The following is an 8,700-nucleotide window of genomic DNA, read 5'->3' as shown; positions in this document are numbered from 1 at the left end:
GATTAGGGATTACCTAAGGGCTTGTGAGGGGAAAGGAGATTGGCAGTGATGGGGTTTCTTCCTGGAGGAATGAAAATATTCCCCGATTGTGATGATGAATGCACAACTTTGTGAATGTAGTAAGAGCCACTGAACTGTACACTTTAAATACGTGCAAGGGGCTCCTCCTCTTTAGGGAAGACCCCCATGCCCCTTTCTCTCTGGGCGTGTATCTCTGTCTTGTTTCTGTCTTAAATAAACCAACTTTTTCTCTGTGTGCTCTCCCAAAATAAGTAATAAGAAATAAATATAAAAAGATAGATATAAATAAGTAAGTGAATTGTATGGTATATACGCTTCCCTGGTGGCTCAGTGGTAAAGAATCTGCCTGCAAGGCAGGAGCCGTAGAAGATTGGGGTTGGATCCCTGGGTCAGGAAGATCCCCTGGAGGAGGGCAGGGCAACCTATTTCAGTGTTCTTGCCTGGAGAATCCCATGGACAGAGGAGCCTGGCGGGCTACAGTCCATAGGGTCACAAAGAGTCAGACATGACTGAAGCAACTTAGCACGCACACACGCATGGTGTATACATATCTCAAAACTCTGCAGGCATCACCACAATGAATTATAGCCCATAGTAACTAACTTCTGATCAGTCTCAGGAAAAAACTGAGTTTCAGGCGCACACCTAGCCTTTGGGGAAGGAAACAAAGTTTAATAACAACCGAGGGTTATCTGAGGACGTTGAAGATTTAAACAAAAGGAAGACCTTGGTGAATCAAACCATTCCAGGTGATATGGCAGATCCCCTGAAGCAAGTGCCCAAGCAGAGTAAGCCCACCTCCCAAGGGACCGCGTCAGAGATAAAACCCACCCCGGGTCGCCAGCTGGAATGTGACCAGTTATTGTCTCTGCCCCTTCACTTACGTGCAAAACTAGAAATGAGAATAGTTTTCCCAGGTTACAGGAAAATGATTATATAAAACCCATCCTCAAATACTGAATAACAAAAACTGATGATTAAGACACTGGAATCTGTAAAGCAATTATCCTTCAATTAAAAAATAAATTAAAAATATACATTGGAAAGGACCTGATGCCAGGAAAGACTGAAGGCAGGAGGAGAAGGGGGCAACAGAAGATGAGATGTTTGGATGGCATCACCAACTCCATGGACATGAGTTTGAGCACAACATCTATTTCTGCTTTCTTGACTATGCCAAAGATTTTGACTGTGTGGGTCACCATAAACTGTGGAAAATTCTGAGAGAGATGGGAATACCAGACCACCTGACCTGCCTCTTGAGAAATCTGTATGCAGGGAAGGAAGCAACAGTTAGACCTGGACATGGAACAACAGACTGGTTCCAAATAGAAAAAGGAGTATGTCAAGGCTGTATATTGTCACCTTGCTTATTAAACTTCTATGCAGAGTACATCATGAGAAACGCTGGGCTGGAAGAAACACAAGGTGGAATCAAGATTGCCAGGAAAAATATCAATAACCTCAGATATGCAGATGACACCACCCTTATGGCAGAAAGTGAAGAGGAGCTAAAAAGCCTCTTGATGAAAGTGAAAGAGGAGAGCGAAAAAGTTGGCTTAAATCTCAACATTCAGAAAACAAAGATCATGGCATCCGGTCCCATCGCTTCATGGGAAATAGATGGGGAAACAGTGGAAACAGTGTCAGACTTTATTTTCGGGGCCCCAAAATCACTGCAGATGGTGACTGCAGCCATGAAATTATAAGACGCTTACTCCTTGGAAGAAAAGTTATGACCAATCTAGATAGCATATTCAAAAGCAGAGACATTACTTTGCCAACTAAGGTCCGTCTAGTCAAGGCTATGGTTTTTCCTGTGGTCATGTATGGATGAGAGAGTTGGACTGTGAAGAAGGCTGAGCGCCCAAAAATTGATGCTTTTGAACTGTGGTGTTGGAGAAGACTCTTGAGAGTCCCTTGGACTGCAAGGAGATTCAACCAGTCCATTCTGAAGGAGATCAGCCCTGGGATTTCTTTGGAAGGAATGATGGTAAAGCTGAAACTCCAGTACTTTGGCCACCTCATGCGAAGAGCTGACTCATTGGAAAAGACTCTGATGCTGGGAGAGATTGGGGGCAGGAGGAGAAGGGGACGACCAAGGATGGGATGGCTGCATGGCATCACGGACTCGACGGACGTGAGTCTGGGTGAACTCCGGGAGATGGTGATGAACAGGGAAGCCTGGCGTGCTGCGATTCACGGGGTCGCAGAGTCGGACACTACTGAGCGACTGAACTGAACTCGGAGATAGTGAAGGACAGGGAAGCCTTGAGTGCTGCAGTCCATGGATTCACAAAGAACCAGACAGGACTGAGCAACTGAACAACGGAAGCGATAAGCAATCATAGAAGATGGTTCCCACAAGAGCCCTGGAGTCTGTGAGGAGAAACCGGCACAGCTACTGCATGTCCTTTGTGGAATTTACGGAACAGAGCTCCACACAAAGAGGACCCCACACATCCTGTGTGCTGTGCTTAGTCGCTCAGTCCTGTCCAACTCTTTGCAACCCCATGGACTGTAGCCCACCAGGCTCCTCTGTCTACGGGATTCTCCAGGCCAGAATACTGGAGTGGGTTGCCATGCCCTCCTCCCCTGGATCTTCCCAACCCAGGGATTGAACCCAGGTCTCCTGCATTGCAGGCAGATTCTTTACTGTCTGAGCCACCAGGAAAGCCCCCACATATCCCAGGGAAGATTTTATTTTCTTTCTTTTGAAGGAATGCTTCCTCCCTAGTCATACCTTTCGGACAGCGATTTTTTTTTTTTTTAGTACTTTATGCAGAGTTCAGTTATTTGCAGGAGGAGGGCTGGTTTGGCGGGAGCTTCATTGCCAAAGGCGGAACCTCCACGTTTTTTTTGCTTTTTGGTCAAGAAATCCTAGGAGCAGCGGATCTCTCGACAGGACGCCTTGACGGTTTTTTCTTCTTCCTCTTCTCCTGATGTGATGATGGACGAAGATTCAAAAAGAAGCTCTGGGTAGGGCTTCCCTGGTGGCTCAACGGTAAAGAAGCTGCCTGCAGGAGACACCGATCTCTGAACCAGAGAGATCCCACAGGCCGGGGAGCAACTAAGCCCGTGGGCCACAAGTACTGAGCCTGCGCTCTAGAGCGCGGGAGCCACAGCTACCGAGCCTGCTCTCTAGAGCCCGCGAGCCACAGCTACCGAGCCTGCGCTCTAGAGCCCGCGAGCCACAGCTACCGAGCCTGCTCTCTAGAGCCCGTGAGCCACAGCTACCGAGCCTGAGCTCTAGAGCCCGCGAGCCACAGCTACCGAGCCTGCAGGCTGAGAGCCCTTGCTCCCCAACAAGAGATGCCACCGCAACGAGCAGGCCATGCACCACAACTAGAGAACACCCCCACTCTCCACAACTAGAGAAAACCTCACGCAGCAATAAAGACCCAGCGCAGTCAAAAATAAAATAAATAAATAAAATTGATGGAAAAAAAAAAAGAGAGAGAAGAAGCTCTGTGTATCTGAGGTTGTACAGGCCAAACTCTAAGCTACTCTCTTAGCAGATGCCCTAGCAAAGCATTTTCTTTTTTAAAAAATTTTGTTGAAGTACAGTTGATCTACAAAGTTGCATTAATTTCTGCTGTACAGAATAGTGACTGAGCTATGCTCACACACACATATATATACACATATACGTATACACACACACACACACACACACACACATATCCTTTTCCAGTATGGTTCATCACAAGATATGGAATATAGCTCCCTGCGAGCAAAGTATTTCCTACTTCTTTTCTGTTTTTCTCCTGTGTTTCACTAAAAGCCACAGTGGAGAATAGAGGGAGGTCTAATTTCTGGGTTGGGCTTGTGTGGGTGGGTTCCAGGAGGGTGGGACATGAAACAGAGCATGAGGCCATGGTGAGGGGCAGTGAACAAAGGTTTAGGGGGCTGGCCGGGTGGGTCAGGATAGACAGAAATGTTCCAGGCCCTGTCCTGTTATCTCTTCATCTCAGACTTAGCTTCTGCTTAGACAGAGCTTCAAGAAAATTAGAGATACCAAGGGAACATTTCATGCAAAGATGGGCTCCATAAAGGACAGAAATGGTCTGGACCTAACAGAAGCAGAAGATATTAAGAAGAGGTGGCAAGAATACACAGAAGAACTGTACAAAAAAGATCTTCACGACCCAGATAATCATGATGTGATCACTAATCTAGAGCCAGACATCTTGGAAAGTGAAGTCAAGGGGGGCTTAGAAAGCATCACTATGAACAAAGCAAAGGGGGTAATGGAATTCCAGTGGAGCTCTTTCAAATCCTGAAAGATGATGCTGTGAAAGTGCTGCACTCAATATGCCAGCAAATTTAGAAAACTCAGCAGTGGCCACAGGATTGGAAAAGGGCAGTTTTCATTCCAATCCCAAAGAAAGGCAATGCCAAAGAATGCTCAAACTACCGCACAATTGCACTCATCTCACATGCTAGTAAAGTAATGCTCAACATTCTCCAAGCCAGGCTTCAGCAATACGTGAACCGTGAATTCCCTGATGTTCAAGCTGGTTTTAGAAAAGGCAGAGGAACCAGAGATCAAATTGCCAACATCTGCTGGATCATGGAAAAAGCAAGAGAGTTCCAGAAAAACATCTATTTCTGCTTTATTGACTATGCCAAACCCTTTGACTGTGTGGATCACAATAAACTGTGGAAAATTCTGAGAGAGATGGGAATACCAGACCACCTGACCTGCCTCTTGAGAAATCTGTATGCAGGTCAGGAAGCAACAGTTAGAACTGGACATGGAACAACAGACTGGTTCCAAATAGGGAAAGGAGTACATCAAGGCTGTATATTGTCACCCTGCTTATTTAACTTCTATGCAGAGTACCTCATGAGAAATATTGGACTGGAAGAAACACAAGCTGGAATCAAGATTGCTGGGAGAAATATCAATAACCTCAGATATGCAGATGGCACCATCCTTATGGCAGAAACTGAAGAGGAGCTAAAAAGCCTCTTGATGAAAGTGAAAGAGGAGAGCGAAAAAGTTGGCTTAAAGCTCAACATTCAGAAAATGAAGATCATGGCATCCAGTCCCATCACTTCATGGGAAATAGATGGGGAAACAGTGGAAACAGTGTCAGACTTTATTTTGGGGGCTCCAAAATCACTGCAGATGGTGACTGCAGCCATGAAATTAAAAGACCCTTACTCCTTGGAAGAAAAGTTATGACCAACCTAGATAGTCTATTCAAAAGCAGAGTCATTATTTTGCTGACTAAGGTCCGTCTAGTCAAGGCTATGGTTTTTCCTGTGGTCATGTATGGATGAGAGAGTTGGACTGTGAAGAAGGCTGAGCGCCGAAGAATTGATGCTTTTGAACTGTGGTGTTGGAGAAGACTCTTGAGAGTCCCTTGGACTGCAAGGAGATCCAACCAGTCCATTCTGAAGGAGATCAGCCCTGGGATTTCTTTGGAAGGAATGATGCTAAAGCTGAAGCTCCAGTAGTTTGGCCACCTCATGCGAAGAGTTGATTCATTGGAAAACACTCTGTCTGATACTGGGAGGGATTGGGGGCAGGAAGAGAAGGGGATGACTGAGGATGAGATGGCTGGATGGCATCACGGACTCGATGGACATGAGTCTGAGTGAACTCCGGGAGATGGTGATGAACAGGGAGGCCTGGCATGCTGCGATTCATGGGGTCGCAAAGAGTCAGACACAACTGAGCGACTGAACTGAACTGAACTGAACTGAACTAGACAGAGCTTCCTTCCTCAGATTAAATGGAGTTTTGCCTTTGGGACCAGCTCTCTGTGCAGCAAGGTGGCGATGTCTGAACAAAGCTAATCTGGAACATATATAAGAGAATATATATGCGTGCTGCAGTTCATGAGGCCACAAAAAGTCAGACAGGACAGCAGCTGAACAGCAACAGAATAGGAGAATATTCTTATCAGAAACATCAGAATGAACGGGAATGAAATCTAAAAGGGAGGCCATTTATGTCTATGTATGGGCTTCCCATGACGCTTACTCCTTCGAAGGAAAGTTATGACCGACCTAGATAGCATATTAAAAAGCAGAGACATTACTTTGCCAACAAAGGTCCATCTAGTCAAGGCTATGGTTTTTCAAGTGGTCATGTATGGATGTGAGAGTTGGACTATAAAAAAAAGCTAAGCGCTGAAGAATTGATGCTTTTGAACTGTGGTGTTGGAGAAGACTCTTGAGAGTCCCTTGGACTGCAAGGAGATCCAGCAAGTCCATCCTAAAGGAGATCAGTCCTGGGTGTTCATTGGAAGGACTGATGCTGAAGCTGAAATTCCAATACTTTAGCCACTTCATGCGAAGAGTTAACTCATTGGGAAAGACCCTGATACTGGGAGGGATTGGGGGCAGGAGGAGAAGGGGACGAGAGAGGATGAGATGGCTGGATGGCATCACTGACTCAATGCACATGAGTTTGGGTAAACCCCAGGAGTTGGTGGTGGACAGGGAGGCCTGCTGTGCTGGGATTCATAGGTCACAAAGAGTCGGACACGACTGAGCGACTGAACTGAACTGATAGGCTTTCCAGGTGGGTGCTAGCGGTAAAGAATCCACCTGCCAATGCAGGAGACACAAGAGACTTGGGTTCGATCCCTGGGTCTGGAAGACCTCCTGGTGTAGGAATCGGCATCCCACTCCAATATTCTTGCCTGGAAAATAAATTCCACAGGCAGAGGATCCTGGGGTGCTACAGTCCATGGGGTCACAAAGAGTTGGACAAGACTGAGCACATATGTTTATGTATGGGTGACTCACTTTGCTGTACATTAGAAACTAACACAGCATTGTAAAGCAATCATACTCTAATATAAATTTATTTAAAAACAAGAAACATAGAGAAAGGGAAATCGCTGCATTTGTGTATAAAAGGTAGAGCTGAGCTTCCTGGAAGCTATAGACCAGAAAGAACGTAACACTTGATTAATAAAAGTGTAACAATCTGGTTTGTTTTGTTTGGAGTTTGTTTGCTTTTAAATAATGGTCACTGACAAGAATTATCTTTTTAGTTGCACTTTCACCAAAACAACAACAACAACAACAACAAAGATCATCAACAAAATGACATGTTTTTCTATTGATTGTCAACCAAGCGAAGAGTAAAACTTGGGAGTGGTATGAACACTTTCTCACCTGAATCGCTATAGATGGAAATTTCTCTTTGAGGGACTTCCCTGGTGGCCTAGTGTAAGACTCCACGCTACCAAGGCAGGAGGCCCAGGTTTCAGGTTCAATCCCTGGCCAGGGAACTAGATCCCACATGCCACAACTAAGACTCAGAAGAGCCAAGTAAATATATTTTTTAAAAAAAAGAAAGAAATTTCTCTTTGAAAAGTTGTCATATTTATAAATTTTATCACCTAAGTAAACCAAATTAGAGAAAAATGTTGCAAACTACCAAAAGATTTCACACCAAAGAGGAAGATTATCCAAACCCCTTGACCACAACCCTGCTGCTGTTGATTTCCTCGTTATTTACCTGTGCTTGCAACTCAGTCATGTCTGACTCTTTGGGACCCCATGAACTTCAGCCCACCCGGCTTCTCTGTCTGACCGGTGTCTCTTCTCCTCATGACAGTGAAAGCTCCATAAAGCCCAGGGCGCTGGTGTTATTGCATCCTCGGAGTTTCTTAGACATGAACTAAACACAAATTATTACTCATTATAGACTCATGATGGAGGTCAATTAATATATTAGATTGTAATCACAGCCTCAGGAAATGCCTAGGTACAGAGGGGCAGGCTGTCCCTCCACTGAATGGCCTTCACCTCTCATGATATCATCACATCCTCTTTTGCCCTTATTCTTATAAACCATTTATTTCTGCTCCTAGGTCCCTGCCCATTCCCATGCATTGACATTTCTAACCTGACCTGTGCACAGATAATGGAAAGTAAATCGTGTACACATATGTGATCATGTAACTCCCCTGCCTAAAACCCTCTGCTATGAAAACAAAGAGCCAAACTGGCTCTCTCTCTCTCTCTTTACCTCCACCTCACTCTCGTCTGCCTGTGGATCATGTTTCCCTTCTCTGAATGTTGTCTCCTCCCTTTTCTCCTTTATTTACTTAATTCCCCTTATCCTCCGTGTGCTAGGCGCTAAGTTGCTTCAGTGGTATCCACCGCTTTGTGACCCCATGGACTGTAGCCCTGCAGGCTCCTCCGTCCATGGGTTCTTCAGGCAATACTGGAGTGGGTTGCCCTTTCCTACTCCAGGGGATCTTCCCAAGCCAGGGACGGAACCTGAGTCTCTTACGTCCTCTGCATTAGCAGGTGGGTGCTTCACCACTAGAGCCACCTGGGAAGGCCACATCTGGATGTCAGTCAAATGTCACTTTCTGCCAGATGCTTCCTTCCTTCAATGAGACCAGGCGACCGTGTACAAGCTCAGTGCCTCCCCTTCACAAGTCTTTCGTTGTTTAGTTGCTAAGTTGCCACCCCTTGGTCTGTAGCCCATGAGGTTCCTCTGTCCACGGTATTTTCCAGGCCAGAATACTGGAGTGGGTGGCCATTTCCTTCTCTAGGGGATCTTCCCCACCCAGGGATGGAACAGGAGTCTCCTGCGCTGGCAGGCAGATTTGTACCCTGAGACTTCACAGGTCTTACCAGGGTGCAATTCTAGATCGTGTGTTTGTTTATATGATGAATGTCTGTCTCCTGCAAATCTGG

The sequence above is a fragment of the Capricornis sumatraensis genome, chromosome 12, assembly GCF_032405125.1.
Source record: "Capricornis sumatraensis isolate serow.1 chromosome 12, serow.2, whole genome shotgun sequence".
NCBI lineage: Eukaryota > Metazoa > Chordata > Mammalia > Artiodactyla > Bovidae > Capricornis > Capricornis sumatraensis.
Note: the sequence above shows the minus strand (reverse complement) of the source record.